We start from the raw sequence: 22,094 nt of genomic DNA on the forward strand, positions 1-22,094 counted from the left end.
AGCACTCGTCAGTTTACCAGCACAGGCTGCTGTAAGCACCTCAACATACAGCATTCCTCACGTGTTCTAAAAGGAATACTGTATTAAGCTTCATGTTAAGGCCTAGGCACTCTCAACACCCATTTCAGACTTTCCCAGGTTACTTCAGAAAGCAACGATTACTATAGACAATCAACATCAGTAAGGAAAAGTGTGGATCCTGGACAAGGAACCCTTGATTGCTGCCCCACAAATGTGGAACTCACTCCTAAAACAGGCTATGCTTTCCTGAGTCTTACTACCCTTACTAAAATATGCAAGACCGGCTTCTTAGAGATAACCTTTTTCTTACAATAGAAGACGAAAACATATAAATTTTCTGCAATAAAATAACAATAACGACAACACCTATGCCCCTCCAACTATGAGATACAGAGCTACAAATATGTTCCTACATGTGGTAACTTCAATGGCATCCAGTTTCCATTGCAACAGTGTAAGAACACATTGCTAAAGAGAGAATTCATGGGATGCACCTGGTAACTGAGATGATGGCAAACACATGGTGAAACAGAATTTAATGCCACTGCTATTGCAGTGGAACAACCTCTAGAGGAAGGAGGGAACTGCTTCCATTCTTGTCTGTCACAGCTATGCTTCAAGAGATATGCTTTAATATTTTAACCAAAGGCAGATGAGATGATAGAAAAAAAAATCCCATACATCCTGCATTCTAATTTTTTCATTACAGTAATTCTACACAATGAAGAGAGTGCATATAAACCCAAATAACCTTATACTGTTATGAGATTGTAATGTACATGGCATAGAAAGTCAAAGATAGGGAGGGATTCTCTATCAAGGAGTATAGTGATAGAATAAGGATTAATAGTTTTAAACTAAAAGAGAGTATGTTTAGATTAGATATAAGGAAGAAATTCTTCACTCAGAGAGTGGTGTGGCACTGGAACAGGTTGCCCAGAGAAGCTGCTGATGCCCCATCCCTGGAGGTGTTCAAGGCCAGGCTGGATGGGGCTATGGGCAACCTAGTCTGGTGGGAGGTGTCCCTGCCCATGGCAGGGGGTTGGAATTAGACAGTCTTTAAGATCCCTTCCAACAAAAGCCATTCTGTAATTCTATGATACAACACAGCCAGGAAGGAGCCAGCAGCCAGAGCAGCCACCTTTTCTGCTATGAATTAGGTGGAGTTTGCAAAACACTGTTTTGTGCCACTCCCTATGTATAAAAAATACCAATGAATATAAACTTGGGCAAAATAAGAGAGAAGTGAAAGCTACTTATATCTAAGTAGACAAGAAAAGAGGGAAAAATACAGGATGAAGAACAGGAAGCTTACTGTCAGTAACACCACCACTATATCAAGCCATTTTTATGCTTAGGCCTTCCATAAAAACTAAATGAACACCAGTGTAAGTAGTACCACTTCTGAAAATGCAGCTAAATTTCTACAGCTGTTAACATCATGTAAGAAAATGCACAATTTAAAAAGTAAAATTACTTCAGAAAAAAACATATCCATAATGTATTCAGCAAACGAGATTTGCTTTTTGTTATTTAATGAATTTCATTTATGTGCAAAAGGCAATCATAGGCCAAATTTGGCTTGACCAGCTTCATGAATAGTCAAAAGATGATGACAGATTTTTAAAAACCCCTTAATACATAATATGCCAACCCTGCTTTTCAGATTAAAAAAAATAATAATAATTACAAGCTTCTTAGCTTGGGATAATACAAATAGTTGTTTGCAATCAAAAATGGACCATTTCTCAATTTCTGTCAAAAATTAATTTTAAATTTCTTTTTTAATCAATGCAGTTTAGCTACTTGTAAACTTTATGTGGGGCGTGGAGGGGGGGGGGGGGGGGCAAAACCAAACCAAACCAAACCAAAAACAACTGTAAAGCAATATAAAACCTCTCTCCAAAAGAATAATAATCACATTGTTAAAAAGCAAGCCAGCAGGACAGTAAAACTTTGGGGAACAGGAATGTTTCCTGCAGCATTAAATAAAAAGTTAAAACTGCAAATTTGTGCTAGGCAAGAAAAAATGAAAAGAACCCCTGAAGCATTATCCATCAAGCATAAGTGAATAATGAAATAACGAATATGTCTATACCCTTGGTCCTTAATCTTACAGCAAATTATAGTATTCAAATATAGTATTTTACACATGCAGTCTGATAACACTTTCTATCTTTCTTGGAGATTTTGTGAACGACATGATATGAAACACAATGTATTTAATGAAAGGTTTCTAAGCTGATTTCCCTACAGGTTATTTTCTTTCTTTTCTCTGGAACCCATACGAAGGATATACAGCAGGGACCAGGGGCGTATATAAAAATAAACTACCAAGCGGCATCAGAGCCGATACCCCATTCCTACAGGGGCAAGTGAATTATTAGATCTGTGTCACGAATTTTTTTTTTTTTAATATGCCATTGTTCCCACTTGAGCACATTAAATTTTCCATATCTACTTTTAAACCAATATTACCTTTTTTCCCCCCATGGTCATAATGTTCAAAGTATACATTAAGCCAATCCAACAGCTTAAGTCGCACACCAGTTATATGTAAAGTAGGATAAACTATAACCTTTTGATTTTCCTCTCTATGAACTTATACTTCAGTGCCTAAAGAAAAGGGAAAAGAAGCAAAACAAATCAAGGTGCCTCATGGGAAAAAATTAGACTAATATTCATTTTATATTTTGTCATGAACAACATTTTTTCTGACTGTATATTCATGAAAGTACATTAAAACTGTATATAGTTTTTTTGTGTGTGTGTTACAACCATTTTAACATATATAAGTCTTTCAAATCAAACGTGAAACATTTTTGGTTTTGAAGATGTGATTGCCAATTATTTTTGCACTAGTGCACATAAACAGGAAGGACAGATTCTTAGGTATGAGTTATATATTCCTGTACAAAATAATTGTATATTCTATGAAGACTGATTCTTTTTCTAGAGAAATATACAACAACACAAGGGAAATCTTGTACCAGCAGCATAACTGAAGTGGCAAGACACAATATTAGAAAAACAGAGCTACTTTCATTACTGTGATGCTGTGTGTCAGAATGTCTCTCCTTAATGAACCTGTTTGCAATAAGACTCCGGGTGCAAAGAGGCTATTTAGAGAGCCTATTGTGTCTATAGTGAGTCCTTCAAATATCTTCCCACCATTAGACATGCCGCATTGACCAATTCTGTCCTGATTGCTGTTCTTTTTAGTATCAAGGGACATTCTTGCCCAGACAGACCGATGGATCAGAAACTGCAGTTCATAAAATGTTTACACTGTACACACATTCACACAGTGATACAAGCAACAGAGTCCCAGATCACACAGCATGTTGAATGTGCCAGTGTCATCTCAAGGCTTATGACTTTCCAATATCTACAAAAGGATTTGGGTTAAACTTTGCTTGTGCTGCCTGCCTATCATTCTAACAAAAGCCATGATTTTTTTCACCCGTTCAGAGTGTAACCAAGCCCATGGCTCACATGGGAACATTTCAGGCAAATGTTCCCTACGTCAAAAAGCTTTTTTGCTCAGTTGAGACCATCTCTTAATTGCTGACAGCAGAAAAGGACAAGACATGTCACACCATCAAAGAGCAAAAAACTTTGCTGTGAATAAACAAAACAAAAACAAGTCTTCCTAAAAGACTGTGAATTACTACTCTCAGTGACAGCAGCAAAGAACAAGGGACTTTTCTCAATAGTAATTACAGAAATAGTTTGTTACTATGTACAGCCCTGTAAATTAGTCCCTCTGTAAGAGATTTTGTGAAGGTAGTTTGATGCAGTCTCAGAGTTCCTATCTATCAAGGCAGTGGTTTACTTATTAGCCACTAATTAATGTGCTTTATTCTCACCTTTCATGAACTTCATGTCAAACAGGCTCTCCACAAGATACCTTTTACATTTCAACTTTTTGTGGTCTTACCCTTTTTATCTTCCTAAAGATAATTTACCTGCCACCTCCAGCTGGCTCCAAACTCCATGCACAAGTGACACAGAGCAAATGGTATACGAAAGACCAGACTATTAGTTTACCAACCCAGCTCAAAAACTATGCAACTTATGCTTGATTTAGTATGGAATTCATCTGCATTACCAGCTGAACACAGAAAGAATGGGGGGGAAACACAGAAGAGAGAATTATTATTTTTTAAATGCTAAAGGCGAAGGCAAAGAATATGTGATTCAGAAACCTCTCCTCCATGTACGATCTGGGACACTGTATATGCTTTCAGAAGTGTCTGGTGCCTAGAAATCTCAAGCAAGAAACCATCATGTTTCTAAGTTTTGCTCAAAGAACAAAGGAAACTTTTCTTGCTAAAGGCTACCTGTATAGACAGATGAGACACGGGAGGAAAATAAAAGCTTTATCCATCATATTTTGTAACTAGGAAACTGAGCCACAAGAATTAAAAATGTCAAGGAAATGCACATCACTGAAGAAATGAAGAGGCTAATTCATTAGCAGAAATTCATTTCTGCTAAGTTAGACAGAAATGTGATATATGTAACACTAGCTACTGTTGAGAAGTTCATGAAACCCGGTATTGTGTGTTACATGACTGACCAATACATAAGGTAAAAGTAGAGTTGTTTAAAAAGCCAAACCCCAAAGCATGTCATCCTTTCATTCTCCTTACCTGAATCACAATATTAATCTACAAAAGAGGTTTATGATTTTTTTTTTGAAAAAGGATGATATTTGGGGTTAATTCTTTCTTTAAATATGCACAATTATTCCTTAAATGTGAATATGAGTTGAGAGGCCAATTTGGCCAACAGGCAAACTACATTACTTACATTACAGGCATGGGATAAATATGCTCAGAATTAGCGGACAACCCTTTTTGTTACACTGATGAAATTTTCTATATGCATTGTGCATCTTCTATAAAGTGCAATTAAATCTTTCTAGGCTTTCTGTCTATATTTTGCATGTACAAACATGTTCTTCCAGTGCTGTGCCTTTTTTACATCGAGAATACATGTCCTTCCCTCTCCCATTTCACATCTTTTCATATCGATACATTCATCTATTTTTCTGCTCACCTGGAAAGCAGGCATATCTCATGGATATACTTATACCTATAAGGCTGCATTTATAAATGACAAATTCATAGTGATATACTTGACCAGTCAAGCTTTTCGGTTTGGCACTGCTTTTCAGTTTGGCAGCTCTTTGGCAGCCAGTCTTCCTAGGCTGAAATCCCCTAACTCATATGCTGCAATTTCATCTGAAAGAGAAGTATATCCTTCACGCCAGAGGGTACCTGTGAAGTTCTGTTTTGCTCCACAGCAGACAATGGGGTCTTCAAGGACCCATAGCAAAGTGGGTTCTGCGTTGCCTCTACAGACATAGATGCTGCAGCCATCTCTCCACTGCCTTAACCATATAGAATCATAGAACCATAGACTCACAGAATGTTTTGGGTTGGAAAGGACCTTACAGACCAGTGGAACCTTACAGTTCCACCCCCCCCCGCCATGGGCAGGGACACCTCCCACTAGACCAGGTTGCCCAAAGCCCCACCCAACCTGGCCTTGAACAATTCCAGGGATGGGGCATCCACAGCTTCTCTGGGCAGTGTCTCACCACCCTCTGAGTAAATCATATCTATATAGTAACCACACCAACCTCACTTGCAATTTTTCTTTCAGATTCCTAGTAACTCCTAGGTTTTCCAAAAATTCCAGGAAAACAATGACAAATGAACATGAAATCATGCTCTAATAGATAGGATCAACAGGTATGCTGTTTATCTGGATTTGTGAGACCTGACAAATTTACTAAATCTTAGCTAGCCCATGTTCTATGTGGCTGCTTTAAAGTTTTCAAAGGTTTCCATTACAATTTCTCTTGAGCTTTAATTAAAACATCTCATCTAGGTCCTGAAATGTGACTTGAGACTTGTTTTTGCTTTACATGTAAGAAATGCACGTACATGAACATCTTGTGAGATGAACATCCTACAACACAGGCATGCAAAACTTTATGTACAAGCTCCACTGTTTTCCTTCTCTACTCCCTTCCTCCCTCTCTCCTTTTCATACCAAACCAGGACAAGGGGCATCATTTGATCTTCACTTACGCAGACTGGAACTTTCTGAGTTCATAGAAGGGTCCTATGTAAAACATAATTTAATTTCCTCTCTAATTATCATATCAAGTTAAGTAGAAGTTCTGCAGAGATATTTAATCACAGAATTTAGATACGAATTTCCAGTTTTCATCAGTTTTCCTCTTGTGTAGGCGGAGAAAAAGCAATCTTAGGCAATACACTGATGTCCTCTTCTGGAGTCATATCACCATCTCTGTAAGGAAGGTTGCCATGTTAACCAAGAAGCTGTTAAAGCAGTTTTCATTCATATCAGACAGAAAAATAAAAGCAGAAACAACTTCCTCTTACCCCACCAGACAGCCAAATTAACTTAAGCCTGGAAAATTTTGCCTGAGCTGAATTTGAGAGCATTCACACAAATTGTTCCAAAAGCTACCGGGTAGAAGAATGACAAGTAACCTCTTCCACTTACAGAGACAGATGACATCTGTCCAGAGTTGTAATTCTTAGAAATAAAGCATGTATCTGATATGGCTGAGACATCACATCACGTCTTTCTTTTATTACACCTGATGGTCAAAGGCACTTTTTATGATTGGATAGAACCTGTCTGTCATAGCATCTTTTGACTTCTAGATCTGAAGTGCCACTTTGGCATCACAAAAAAAAAATAAAAAAAAATCTACAAGCTGAATGAATGGGTCACAGCTCTTCCTCACAAAAATTAAAAATTGTTATGTCTTTTCTATGTATGCACACCCAGTAGAGCATTCTTTTTGGTAAACTCTAACTTAGCCAAATTAAACTGTGTAAGTTTTTAGAGGAATAGGAAACTGATAATAAATAAGCAAAGAAAATACTTGTAATGAGTACATCACTGGAAAGTTAAATACAACCAGAAATCAAGTAATACATACTGCAATAACTTAAGTATAGAACAAGCAAATAAACAGATGGAAGGTGCAATTAAGGGAGACAATTAGTATTAAATTATGCCATATTTTCTTAACTTGGTTTCCAAAGATCAAATTCAGATGTTGTGTGTACTCATAGTCTTTGGAAGAATAAATAAAACATTCTGCACATTGCACTCCATAAATCTCATACTTAGCTTGCCATACAAATTAAATCCGAACACAAACATATTTGTAAAACATTCTCCTTTCCCACAAAGCAATCATACAACCAAACCAGTCAACATGTTAAAATTATGAACATCGATGCTTTAATTTCAAATTCAAATTATTAAGCCAAGATTTCATTAGTGAAAATATAGAACTATAACTGGCTCTTGGATATAAGAATGTCTAAAAAATATCCATGAAACTGGGTCTGCCTATACATTAAAGTTATTATAGATAGTGGTTTTTAAATCAGCTGATGGGACTCTTGATACTTCTTGTTACTGCTTTCCCCATGGTAAAACCTGTCAAATTTCAACAAGTATTGCTTCCTGAAGATAGCCAAAGTCTTACTGAAGGTCTCTGGATTTGGTATCAAGAGATTTTTCTAACCAACTAATCTCAAAAAGCAGGCAGCTATCTTCATTTTGCACAGCTTCTCCATGTCCTTCTTTCTGGTTTATTTGCTTAGTACCTATATAGATCAAAAGCAAGCTTATTTATCAGATCTTAGTTATTTTAAAAGTATTTTTAATTGCATTACTTAAAGCATTTTTTTTTTCCTTGAATGAAAGGACATTAGTCCTTTCATGTGATATAGTGAGATCTACCAGGGCAGAAATACATGTCTCCAGATACAGAATGAATTTTCCTGAACTGGTGCTTTCTAAGATAACAGGTTCTGAAGTATATATAGTTCAAACTCCTGTCTTGCTTTTCACACCTGTATCAATTCTGGTTATAAAACAGCAAAATTACGTAAACTGAATCAGAGTCCAAGCCAGAATATAAGGTTTGCAAGACTTTTTCTGAAACAGGATCAAACACTACAGAAGAATAATTGCAAGACATACTTTTGACAGTCTGTTAGCTTTTGTAAATGAATGCAGCTCTGTTGATTTCAGTGCATCCACTGTGATTTACATCAGCTACTACCTATTCCTTTGAGAAACTCAAGGATAACATAATCAGCCAAATTCATTTATAACTTAAACATATAAAAATACATTTCACCATCTAAAGCTCCACTTCTCCTCTTCTCAAAAACCTAGGAAAAAAATAGACTTTACAGCATACATGAAAACTTATGAAATGCATGCTCTGGACAACAGAAGAGGGAAGTAAACCACAGAGTAAACAATTTTCACTTTCACCTTTCAGAATCTTGCAATACGCCATTATTTATTGCAGTTTTATTCCAAGACAAAAACTATACAGCAGTTCACATCAAGGTTCCTGGTTAGGTTGGATTACCTGTGATGAGGCTGAGAGGTAAGAAGAAATGATTTGTTGCCTGGTCACATTTCTGCACCTTATGATGGATATGAAGTATGTTTCAGCCATTAAAAGAAATGGAGAATAGTATTTTGTTTTGTTTTGTTTTTAAAGATGTTATGAGGAAAAAAAAAAAAAAAAGAGAGAGAGAGAATTCTTTCCACTCAGGGGAAAAAAAAAAAAAAAAAAGGAATACACTTTTTCAACATTCACAATGTATTTCTGCAAAGAATGTCATCACTAAACAAGAACTCTACACTGTGGGACTTGATAACGTATTTTTAAAGAGCAGGTGTCTCCTTTACACAGCAGTAGGCCTTTTTGCCCAGTCCACTGCCATTTAGAACAGTTTTATTTTCTCTCCATCTAATTTAACAGATGTCTCATGTACTACACCGTCTCAGCTATCTAGCCCATATAATTTATGACTCCCAGACAACATAAACACTTTAGTAACAGCACAAAGACTGACTTTTTAACTGAGAGCTTGTCTATACATTCAGCTATTCAGGAATTAAAATTCAAGGACAGTATTGCAAAAGAACTGTTCTTAGATGATTCCATTCTTTCTGTGGAGATACTTGCTCTGGAAATGGGTAGTCATTCAGAAGTATTTATTTCTGTAATACCAAGTGTTATTACCTTATGTAAAAGAGGTACTCCTAATTCACACCTCACTAAACCAAATAAACTTTTAGGTATAGTAAACACAGCATCTTAAATACCTTCTGTAAACGCAGATTATGCTACAGCACAAAGGTTTTGCACAAAACCAATCTGGAAGAATACCTTCATGCACAGGAAGAAAAATCGAAATGAGAACATGTAAAATTTTAAATGTAAAATAAAAAAAAAAAAAAGGTGGGGGGGAACAAGAAATAATATTTAAGATTTTTATGGAAGTATTTTATCATCATAGAAACAAAAGAAATATTCTTGCATTGATAGCTACTCTGCTCAGAAAGCCGTTTTGCTGAAGTGACAGCAAGTATAAAATAGATTTTGACAGACAGACAGAAAGTAGTAATGGATTTGAAGACAATGCTCTGAAACTTGTTGAACCAGAGCAACTCCCATATCATTAAGGGAGATTTTCAGTTTGAAAACAACTTGCCACTGCAATATATCCATCAGCTGTGAGGCTATCTTGACATAGAACACCGCGACAGAGAGTTGCACAATTATACAGAGCTGAAGCCTCATTTCTACATAGACCTGTAAGAATTCTGAGGTAGATGGAAAATGAAGCTTCTTTGCTTCAAACACTTATTTTTGAACTCCTAACAAACCTTTGGTTATGTCACACTGAGCTGTGCTATATCTTGTTTATGTTTTTTTTTTTCTTCCACAGAACCATATACAGACAAGGATTAATTAATTTGTTTATTTTTAATCTCCAATCTGCTGAATGAGAATGATGAAGATTATTTGAATGAAATGACTCTGAAATGGGAGATTGCTCCATTTAACAATTGCAGTCTCAAGAATAGGCCTGAGCATGGTCGTGGCAACTGGCTATATGTGGCCTTGGACAAGACGGGGTCCTTTCCAACCCGAGCCATTCTGTCATTCTGAGAATAGTTTCCTTAGGTCTGAAAAAAAATTGCTTCATTGTCCAATGAGGTACATGACTGATTACATAGATTTATAACTGGAATGAAATGGCATACCATACTTTCAGCTACCTACTGGTGAGGATGTTTCTTTATAGCACAAAACCTCTCTCTGATTTCCTGATGTAGTAAAAGACACAGTGATCAGGATGGCTGAATTTCTGTGCTTTCAGAAGAAAACTTTCCTGAACCAGGCAACTGGGAGGGAAGGGGTTGGCTTTCATTCGTTTTGATTACATTTTTCATTCATGTAACACATGAGAGATAAGCCCCTTTTTTTGTACAGTAAAAAAATAAAACATCAAGTGAACACTGGCTGCTATTCTGGATGAGTTGTCTTACTAAGGGCTAAAAGTAATAATGGTAACAAAACCAAGAAATTCTTCTCAAGTAGTATCCACCATTCATGAGTATGTCCCATGAAGGGAAAAAACAACCCACAGAGGCATGAGAAAGATCTGAATAGAGAATGTGGCACCATAGAACCTCAGGCAGGCAGAAATTATGGGTATAATTTGACCTAAGTGTCCCCCAAAAGAAACATCAAATTCAAATATTATCATGCAGGAAGAATAATACCAGTGACTGACTAAAAAGCTCCATCTACTTCTGCATGGCTAGTAAAACACTGTAATTGATCCAGATTTTTCAAGCCCTGACATAGGACATATTCTTTTCATTGAACTGTCAGGTCACCCTCAGAGTCTTCCTTAAATCAAAGAGTGGCACTTATGTTGAGCCTCTGCTCTCTATCAAAACAAACACACATATATTTTAAATCACATTCTCACTGACCTGTCTCTCAAAAGATGAAATATCAACTATATGAGCTTCATGCTACTCTCAGATGCACCGTAAGATGTGTTTTTAAAAGAAATTAGCCCTTTGCTGATTTCACTAGGAAGCTTCAAAGGGATCACAATCTGCAAAGCCCAAAGATGTGCTCTGCAGTGACAGACCAAGTTCAGATCCATGTAGCTATAGTAAGTGCTAGTTACACAAAATTTTATATTATGTAATACTACTTGAAGAATTTAGTAAACCAAATTTGCTATTGTACTGTGCAATGCAAAAGGAGCTATACTTTACAGTATATTTTTAGTGATCTATAAGTATTGTAGTTAGTGGATTGTAGACATAATATCTGGAATATTACAACTGCACAGAATCTTTAATTTACAACAGTTGTGTGGTGTGGGTTTTTTGTTTTTTGTTTTTTTGATTCCTACAGTAATTCATTTCATAAGATACACTATCACATAACACACGTTTAGCTACAGATATACACAATAATATCTTACAGTAGTGCAAATTTACAAATGAAATAACAGCATCTTGCATTATCAACATTCTAAATTCTAAGATAACATTTTCAGAGGAAAATGTGTTTTACAGAAGAAAACAACTACAGTACATTTTTTGTTTGTTTGCTGCAAAAGCTACTAATTTGACAACTATGTTGATTTCAGTAGAGAAACACAAACGATTATCTTAATTCACTATACAGGCATAACAAAACACAATAACTTAGTTTTATTATAACACCATTTAAATTACTATTTTCTCCTGAGTTGCCCATCAGCGAACCCAAATAAAAAATAACACACAAATCAAAGTTGCTTGACCAAATCTTATGTCTTGTGAAGATCTCAATTCCGTTTATACTATTGCAGCATTTGAAGTCCTCAATCACAGTCTCAGTACAGCAGGCAGTGTAGAAAATGTAAATGAAAATCAATTCTAAATTAAGTAAGCATCACTCCAGCTTAAAAGACATAAAAAGCAGTTTAACTGGATCACTGGAATTTCCCTCTGTATAAAAGGAATTTCCATGAGTACCGCAGAATTAGCTCAGTAGTACTGTACTATGCTCTTCAAAGCCTCAGGCATGGGAGGGGTGGTTCAGGAAATACAAGTGTTGTCATGGACGGCTGAAGGCCAGTGTAAACTAACCCTTCACATCACACTGAAGACCAAACTGACCCAGGACAGACCAAGAATCAAAAGGCAGACAAGTGTCCTCTTTTAGTCTCCACTCCCATATTTGCACTGACCTTACTCAGACTGCAGCAACAATCCTTTGCATTCACCAGTTGCTCCACAGTTTCAGAAAGAAAAAATATCTCCACAGAATACATTCAATTCTTACATCATAATTCAAGAGAAGAAGGATATAAAGAGTAACATACCAGTGAGAAATTTTAAAATGACAGGTTTCTAAGGACAAAAGAAATAGTAGGTGACCTAAGTCAAGAATTAACTTTAAAGGAACAACGCGTGGAAAAAGAATTGACTTGTTTCAAAGATGTACTAACAAATGTCTAATGGAACAGCATCCTTTTTAAGGAGACAAAAATCCCAAGATGACTAAATGGCAAAAGTAAAGAGGCAACAGAAGAAATATTGATGAAAAATGGGGTGTAGATGCAACTAAAACCATCAAGAAGAAATGATTTAAAGGAAAAATACATGTTGGGAGCTAGACTGAGTAAAAAAAAGAAAATTACACAGGAGAAAAGCAGAGTATCAGAGGGGACAGCAAGCAATATAGTGAAGAATAATAAGGCTTTCTACAAATACATAAAAGGAAAGAAGACAGTAAAGGATAAAATAAACGCATTAAAGTATAAAACAGATGCTTAGATACAGGATGATGCAAGGTTGATGGTGGGATTAAACACCTCCTTCACAAGCATAATTCTCTCCAGAAAATGTGAAGAAAATATAAGGAAACATGAGGCTAACACTGGTTTCCCAGATCAATTAAGTAGCAACATGCTGTTCTTACAGCTCACTGCAAGTTTGTAAGGACAAATGTAAGTGAATATACAGTTCCACATTGGAATCATCTGGTGCAGTATGAACTGAGAACTCATCATTTCCTCTGTCTCTTATTTGGGGTTTCACTTTAATTAGACACAGATCTGTCAACTGCAAGTAGCCTATATCGTGATTATTTTTAGTAAGAAACATAATTTTAACTGTATTTCAAACAGGATGGGACATAACACAGAAGAGATGACTCCAATTTGGTATTAAAGTATATTCATTGGAAACACCTCAGTAATTAAATTTTGATAAATTTCTCAAAGAATATCTAAAATAATAAATGAACAGACTTCAAGGAGCATATATAAAGAGACTTTAGAAAATACATTTCAAAAATATTGATAGGTTAATCACTCAACAGGAAAGAGTAACTTCATTCAGGTGGTAAAGCAAACAAAACAATAGCTACTTAAAAGGGACAGTGAATGTCATTCCTGGCAGCTTTTTGAGAAAAAGCAACAACCAAGGTTCCACAGTTCACACACTGAAGTCAATTTACCCATATTTTAAAGAGGTCTTCCAGAAGTAATACAAATTAACACTAAATCTCACGCATTCAGAAAGATTAAAATACCAGTGTTTTGTTGATCAAGACCTGTGTGCTCCCTGGATCTGCTTGATACACTTTCAAAAGTGTATTCATAAAGAGGCAGTGACAAAATATATAGAAGACAGACAGAAAATCAACTGAAAGACAAAGAAAGTTAATGAGGAGACACCTGTCCAAGCAACAAGTCATGACTGTATGTATGAAGGTTGTATAGAAATTTCCCATGAATCCCACCAGAAGGCTGAAATGACATCCTTAGGTAAGTTTTGGCAAAACTATCCCAAGCTCCTGTCCCAACTTCTTAAAAGGAAATGGGGATGATGATTATAGGATCATGCAATATCCCAAGTTGAAAGGGACCCACAAGGATCATCGAGTCCAACTCCAAGCTCCACACAGGACCACCCAAAAATCAGACCAAGTGTCAGAAAGCATTGTCCAAACACTTCTTGAACTCCGGCAGGCTCACTGCTATGCCCACTGCCCTGGGGAGCCTGTCCCAGCTCCATGCCGTTCCCTCAGGTCCTGTCGCTGTCCCCAGAGAGCAGAGCTCAGCGCCTGCCCCTCCGCTCCCCTTGTGAGGGAGCTGCAGGCTGCCATGAGGCCTCCCCTCAGCCTGCTCTGCTCTGGGCTGAGCAAACCAAGGGACCTCAGCAGCTCCTCATATGTCTTGCCCTCTAGATCTGTCACCATCTTTGTAGCCCTCCTTTGAACATTTTCTAGTAATTTTATATCATTCTGCTCACCTTGCCAGCCCCAACAGGTCTCTGAGATGTCAGCATTAGAAAGGTGCCACACTGACTTGGAAGCACCAAATTTCTTACTTCTCTAAGGTCAGAAAAGCAGCTAGCAGTCCACTGGAGACAGAGGGGTTCATAAGGCAGAGCAAGGCTAATGAGGAAGCAAGGTTGGATACAATGCAAGGAAAGATAATAATGGAATAAAGTGGAGGACAAAATGGGTAAGAGGAACTGGATATAAAACAGTGGAAGACACAGTAGGCTATGTAACAGCAAAGGAAAATGAAGTGAAAGGACAGGAGCACAGACAAGATACACAGCATATTTCAATTACTAATGTTACTTCTTAGTGGTTTCAATACCAAATACTCTGATAAACCCAAAATTAGGTGATTGAGAGGAGAAGACAAAATGAAAACATTCTTTTGCTTCACTGGGATTGCAAATGAAAGCAAGGAGCAATCTCTACATTCAAAACATTGAGTACATTTACATCTTCTGAGAGAAGGAAAAACATTTAACTATTTTTAAAACAATTCTTCTGTGTTTGGTATGTATCAAATTCCACTGAATAACAAAAAATGGGACATGAAAGTTATAGACAGGCAAAAAGACAAACTGAGACAAATTTTTACAAAGGAAAAGGCGAAAAATGCAAAGAATGGATATTTAAAGGGGATAAGACAAAAACTAATTTAAAAATGGGTTCCATTATTATTCTTTCCTGAAAGAACACAGAAAATATGAATACATGCAAGATGTTTATACAAACGTTAGTGGCGCACAGCTTTTCCTTTAGTGATGAAGACTGAGCAAATTGCACACAACTGTTTGTCTGTAATAGAGCAAGCTTACTGTAGCCTGACTCGTACCTTCCTGGCAGTCACCTGCTGTGCTGGGGAGAACTTTGGGTGTGGGGCTGGGCCTGACCTGTGCAGCAGCTGGGGAGCACCGAGGGGCTGCCCGCAGCCAGCCTCGGACGGTTCCAGCCAGCTCTGCACTCACACGAGAGTGTGGGGCACCTCTGTGGGGATGTGGGGATAGAGGTGACAACTACAGTAAAGAGAGACAATGATGGAAAAGAAGAGACACTTTAACAGAGCTTGAGCAAAAAGGCACCTGAGTGCGGCCAGAGAAAACAGATTCCTAAGCAAGGACAGGACCAGGAGGCACCCAAGATGGTGCTGGAGCACCAAGATGCCTGAGCAGGGGCTGAAGGGGGACACAGAAGGAGGTACACCTCTGAGGGGACTGCCATCTGTGGAGGAGCACAGACCAGAGCTGCCAACTAACAATCAGAGAATCATAGAACGGTTTGGGTTGGAAGGGACCTTAAAGATCATCTAGTCCAATCCCTCTGCCATGGGCAGGGACACCTCCCACTAAGTTACGTTCTGACTTGTGTTCCTCACAACCTCATTGAGCAGCAGTCTGCTACTTTCATATCAGCAAATAACTCATCCCTGGGGATGATGTTCATTGAAGTGGCACCACGCTGGTACCATTCTCCTGTTGGGGTAGTGAAGACAAGCCAGTCTCATACACAGAAATAAGGAGCGGCAGAAGTAAAGGAACCACTACACAACGAACCCAGTCTCCAGCACCACCATCATATCAGCTCTGACTGTAATGTGAGGGGACTGGAGACCAGTTGGTGTCCAGAGGGAAGCTGTAGCATTTTTCTCTAAGTGTTTAATGGCTTGTCTTTGTTTCTCAATACTAGAGTTGTAAGTAAAATATAATGTTAATCATCAATAAACTAAGTAAAATTCCACAAATTGAGATCGTTTCTTTAGGCCCACAGCACATGGCTACCAAAAAGCAATCAAACAAAAATATCATCAAGAATGTAAAATATTGACAATTCTGTTATTCATCCAGATATAACCACATACTCTATTACTAGCATGAAGACAGAATTCCTGCTTTAAAATGAAGTGTGCAATTATAACTGTAGTTTGCTAAAGGATTTTCAAGGACTAAAACTAAGGAGACCTTCAGAGTATTTTGTCCTAACATGCCATGGAGTAGCCTTCACACATCATAGCATTAGATGGGAAAACAGTGGTGAAAAAGAAAAATAAATTTAGCAACAGAAACGTCATTGCATTGTTGTGTATTGCTGTATAGTAATAATTTTCCCAGGTCAAATACACAGAATAGATAGTCACATGCATCCTGAGCAAAAATCAAGTTCCACCTAATCTTCCATTAGTGACTAGTAAAACCATGATCAATACAAAAATTCATGCTCAGTATAACTACACTAGCTACAGTTGCATTATGTCAGAAATTAAGTTGCACTCTTTAGTATCTACTAAAGTAGTAGATATGTACTTACTTTTTTACAGTAAGAGTCAATGTGGTTTGTATTAACCTTCATTTCTTCATCGTATTTGGTTGACAATCCTATCGCTTTTCATGCAGCAATAAGTAATATAGACTATGAAGCAATTACCAATCATCTTATGGAAGGCAATATTCAAAGTGAAAAGTGATTTTGCAGATACTTTGGTACATCTTTTTACTCAATATCAATATTTTTTTAATCAATATTACCTAAATCAGTGTTATCTGCTTGTAACATTTGGTTACTTTAGAAATACATACATACGTATGTGTATATACAATAACATAATAACATTGCCACAGGCACTAATATTCATATATACACACAATCTCTCATAAATGTGCATGCATATACATATAGGATGAGTATTGCACCAGTTGGATGCACACCACTCTAAAGGAAATGCGAGAATACTAAAGTGAAGCGGATGACTGAACAAGAAAATAAACTGAAGAGGGCATAAGAATGAGGCATGGTTTGAGTTCAAATATCCAGCCTGTTCCTTCTCCATTACTGGTCCACTCTGCTGCTGAAATAGGCCATTATCTGCTTCCGAGTACTGACACAGATGCCCAATGTCTTCCACTACTCCCTTCTTTCATATCCAGTGATTTCTTTACAAAGGCATAGGAACAGATTGTGAAGATGTCAAGAAACCTTACCCCTAACATTGCTAAAGACTACGGTCAGCAGGAGCAGTTTAGTTTCCCTATTTGTAATGACAACACAGAAGAGACTTCAGCTGGAGATGAAATCTAACAGAGAACTGTATATAATGTTTATACTAACCTTATATAATTATATATTTTTATCACAACCTTATTTACTTCAATATTTTTTTGCTAGCCTAAAAGGCATGGAAAAAGGTGTCACCTCTCAGATTATTCCCTGTGCAAAATGGCCACCATCTGTCATCATAATCAATGGCTGCCATTTCTCTAGAGTTAACTGGCATGTGAAAATGAGGCTAGGCTATCTTTCATAAAGCTGATTACTTTCTCCAATTATTTTCTAACTGAAGCAAAATGAAAACCACTGCCTCTCTATGGCTCAGAGACATGGCGAGACACTATTAAGACAAAAAAACAGTGAAGATTTGCATGTGCAAAATGAGAATAGGATGCAGATTTATAATATTAAACACAGGAGTTTAGAGGATTGTTCCACGTTTGTCATATTGCTTACTCACATCAGCAGTAGCATGTCACACACTTTGGCCTGAACCTTAGCTGCCCATCAACGATTTTGTGCCTGCACTGCCTCAGACCCTCGTACCCCATTTCCATTTTCAGAGATACGTACTCTCCATACATTCTGACTGAAGTAAAGTAAATCTATTTGCATATTTCATTCTCTAATAATTTCATTGTTTCCTAATATGAGGATCAATCATGATGGCCTGAAGGTTACTACATTTATTTCCTATGCCTAGATATTACAAAAGCATATGTAAGTTCTAGTATCTTAAATCAGAAAAGTGAGCAACAATTTATATTTGAGTCATCAATTATGGCAGCATAACTTCAGACAATGGCAGCATGCCTCTGTTTGCACAACCATCAGTACTCAATAAAATTGACTGGAAATAGCTTATAACTGTGATACAATCTTCAGAATACAGAATCATTCACATACATGTCATGAGTAAACCTGAATTCCTGTAAGTATGTAAGTATGTGACCAAAGCCACAGATATTTACGTGTTAATCCATATTTAAAACTTGTTAGCCATTTATCCCTTCTCTTAAGTATCAAAGTTTCAAAATGTGCATTATTATATCAAGACTTCTTAAACAGCCAGGTTTAAAAAACAAGCAAAACTCCTTCTTACTAGAGGTCTATCAGATTGTACCTCCACAATAACCTATTCTACTAAGTCTTATAAAAATTAAGCTGCATTTGTATAAAGGCATTGTCCACAAAGCTATAAAATGAAAACAGTGTTATCTTCAACATATCATCTCCTAAAAGTTCATCAGTGTTACAAATACACAGCTATAATTGTAGTGGTGAGTCATGACAATATGAAATGAGTAGTGTAGTAATTTCTCTGCAGATCAGATAGATGCATGAAAGGATGTTGTAAATAGAAACGGCATTTCTGTACAGCCTACTGCTGGGTAAACACAGTTCTAAAAATCTGCCAGTGTGATTTTCCAGTGCCAGTGTAATCCCACTCCTCACACCTTAGTGATTTTACACGCCCTGTGGCCCCTCAAGCACCCACTCTAGTACATACAGGAAATATAGTCAAAAAAATTTTTTGTAAGTTTTATTTTCATCATGTGCTTTAGATATGTGTCTAGTGAAAGAAAGGAAGTGGATTTATGTAAACTAAAATACAGAAATGGTTCTACTATTATAGATTTTAGAAGTTGCAGAAGGAGATAATAGCTGTGAAAAATAGTTTGGATGCGCATAGCACACCACAAAGAGTAGATTATATAAAACATTCTGAAATAATGTAGCTAGAAGTGACCTGATCAGCTGGAGGTGATTCCAAAACCAGGTCTCTATTTGCCAGCACACTTCAGATCTACATAGTGTCCTTGCTAATCAGATCATTATGATATTCCATATATTTTTCAATTAACCTGTCTACTGCCGTCATGTTAGGTGTTGCATACAAGGTGTAGGGAAACCTTAAACAACTTTTCTGACCTATAACTCTCCATTTCTTTTAATAACAGTCTCCTTCTTCTTTAGGATATATCTGAACTAAATTCTGCTTGCCCAGTGATAACTGCAGCCACTACTGTTGTGAAGTTCACAACAGGAGAATGAGACAGACAGACTGACAAAACCCTGTACACATCTTCCCCATTCAGTGTCTTCTACTTTTTGAAGGTATAGCAAAGGTGTTAATCACTAATAGCAATTTCTCTTAAATAGAGCCACTGAGACCTTTACACAGCTACATGGAGGGACAAAAGCCTCTGAAGTAACTGTAGCTGCAAGAGTTGGCCAAAGCAGAGTAAATAACCAGAAAGAGCTTACTCTTCAGTGGTTGGTGAACTAATTTCATGATCTTAGTCCTTCAGGTATCTAGTGGACAAGGCTTCACATCACTAGAACTTGCACACTGGTCAACAATATCAAAATAAGATTAAAGAACACAAGTATACCTTTCTCCCATAATCTATAAGCAAATCTTTTTTTTTTTTTTTTTCTACAAGTACTATTTATTCTCTCAATCTCTGTCTTACTAGGAACATACGCTAGAATCTTCCCTGCCTAAATTTTTACCACACATCACAGAAGCAGTAAATACAAACCATTTATTACAAGGAACAATAAACAACTGAATGGCCAGAAGGAGAATGAAACTAATCCTTCTCTCCTCTCCCAGAGTATCTGTCCTCTCTTTTACAGGGTTATCATGTAGTAGGGAAAGAGGCAGGGGAAGCATTTCTGCATTCTTGGGTCACTTCACTAGCAGCAGATAGGCTCGAGAGATTTTTGTTTGTTACTTTCACGACCACCAATGTTATCTGAAGATTATTAACTCTGATTCTTTTGGTTCTATGAAGACTGTAGTAAACAAATGCTGGCATTTGTATTTTAAGTTGTTGATTACTCTTAATTGATTACAGAGCAAGAATCACATTGATCTCAACATCTCAACACTCCCTTCAGGGGCTTGTGAAGCCACAAGGAAGAAAGAGGAACTTGAACAGGCAGCAACGACAAAGAGAAGCACATAGCTCTAGACAGACTTAGGGCAAACTTGTAAATGCTGAGGGGCTTACAGAACAGATGTCAAACAAGTCAGTGGACCAGGGCAGCTAATTTTTCCCTTGAATTCAGTGCCTGTCCATCTTGCTTGGGCAGTTTTTGGAGAAACACCCAAGGAAGTTCTGAATGTACTCCTTCCAATCTTGAAATCATTATACTTGCCTTTGCACAGCAATTCTATTCTAATATGTCTTGTCACAGTGGGATTAAGCAGCTGAACATAGACTATGCAATACAGCATGGAAGCTACATCACTTCTGATAGCTGTCTGATCTAGTCATTCAGAATTACTACACAACCCTGCACTGTACTATATAGGATACGTTAGCTACCGATCAAGCTACTGTAGCCTATATGGTTAAAAAAAAAACAACAGATTAATTAAAGAGAATCTTTCACCTGTAAATTACATTCCTGAACCCATTCAGATTAATTGTTTTCTTTATTATAGCATGAGTTTGAAGTGACCAACTTAAGGAAGAAAATTTTAGTTTCACAGGCCAAACAGTAATCTTAAGAAAGCATGCTCATTTGATCCACATTTCTTGCCTTGCTCGAGGAGAGAGCTACTTACTTTGTTTGTAGATGGTGGTAGCACAGGTGCCTAATGAAACAGACATGGTTATACTGACCGACATACAAAACGTAAGGAGTATATGTTACCTTCTGTATAAGTAAGACATAATTAGAAGTCACTTCTTTGTTTTTAGTGTATGTACTTGTTCTCCCAAGCTTAAATGAGACAACAACCATGAACCTCACTGCCAATTCAGAAGAATCCAAACCAGTCACCTTGCCTTTGAAAAATAAATGTTATCACCTTCCCATATCAAGAAAAAAAATCTGGAAGTTAGATGAACCTCTGGATTTTAATTTTGATCTAAAAGCTTGATACGATTTTTTGTTTGTTCATTTAAGAAAGCTGCTTGCATATATACATGGTCAAGAGAACCCAGGTCACTTTCATTCTGTCCCTGCGTTAGGACATTTTAAAGTGTACAGTCACTCAGCTGGGCATTTTGTCTGTAATTCATTCCTCTCCTTAGCCTAGAGACAGTTCACTGTCATAATTAACACCCTGACTAACATTAAACAACTACCTGGAGGCACTGTAGCCTACAAAGCACAAATTGAATGAACACCATGCAGAAATGCCCTCGAGCTTTAACATAAATTGATTTAGCTAAACTGGTGAAAGGTAAGCATGAACCCTCGTGTTGGTTTAAGGGTAAGAGTGGTTTAGCTTGCACATTTAGGCTTATGAGCACAACACACAAGCCTGCACTGTGTGAGTGTAGATACAGAAATTTTGTATTAGTCTACAGCATAATCTCTTTAGTTCTGTGGTTTCCAAAGTATGGTTCTCTCAGAAGGCTGTAATAATAACCTGCAAACCAATCTCAACACTAATTTTATGTTTTACATATTCATACCAGTGTATTGGCAGCTCTCAAAAAAGGTAAAAGTGTTTGATCTGTTGGTCTAAAACTTTTGAGAGCTCCTGTATTAATATTGCAAAACTACATGCACAGACCCAGCCTACATTTACTATTGTGTGTTATACCACCCAAAGTTTCCCATTGTTCTTCAAGGATAGTAAGAGGCTGAGTGGCATTGCAACAACTGCTGTAGTTCTTTAGTGGTCTCCAGAAAATAAATTGTTGGGCTTAAGCTAATTCACTTTGAGGAGCCACATCACAAAAATGACCATTATAGCTGATATTAGACTGTGGAGTTTTTCTTTGGAGACTTTTAGCAGACTTTTAGCAGAAAAGGGGGAAAAATG

At 37.2% G+C, this 22,094-nt stretch overlaps 1 protein-coding gene across 12 annotated transcripts in view; it reads right to left on the bottom strand.

Annotated features, from left to right (window-relative positions):
* BNC2 (basonuclin 2) overlaps nucleotides 1–22,094 on the bottom strand; it is a 354,372-nt gene that overhangs the window by 279,824 nt on the left and 52,454 nt on the right. Inside the window, exon 2 of one of the 12 annotated variants that reach the window (XM_035558588.2) lies at nucleotides 6,126–6,348. The exons of the other annotated variants lie outside the window; for them this stretch is intronic. The gene's annotated coding sequence lies outside the window, so the exon portion shown is untranslated. The remainder of the gene's footprint in view (nucleotides 1–6,125; nucleotides 6,349–22,094) is intronic. 12 annotated transcript variants of the gene reach the window in all.

The sequence above is a fragment of the Cygnus atratus genome, chromosome Z, assembly GCF_013377495.2.
Source record: "Cygnus atratus isolate AKBS03 ecotype Queensland, Australia chromosome Z, CAtr_DNAZoo_HiC_assembly, whole genome shotgun sequence".
In the NCBI taxonomy this organism is placed as follows: domain Eukaryota; kingdom Metazoa; phylum Chordata; class Aves; order Anseriformes; family Anatidae; genus Cygnus; species Cygnus atratus.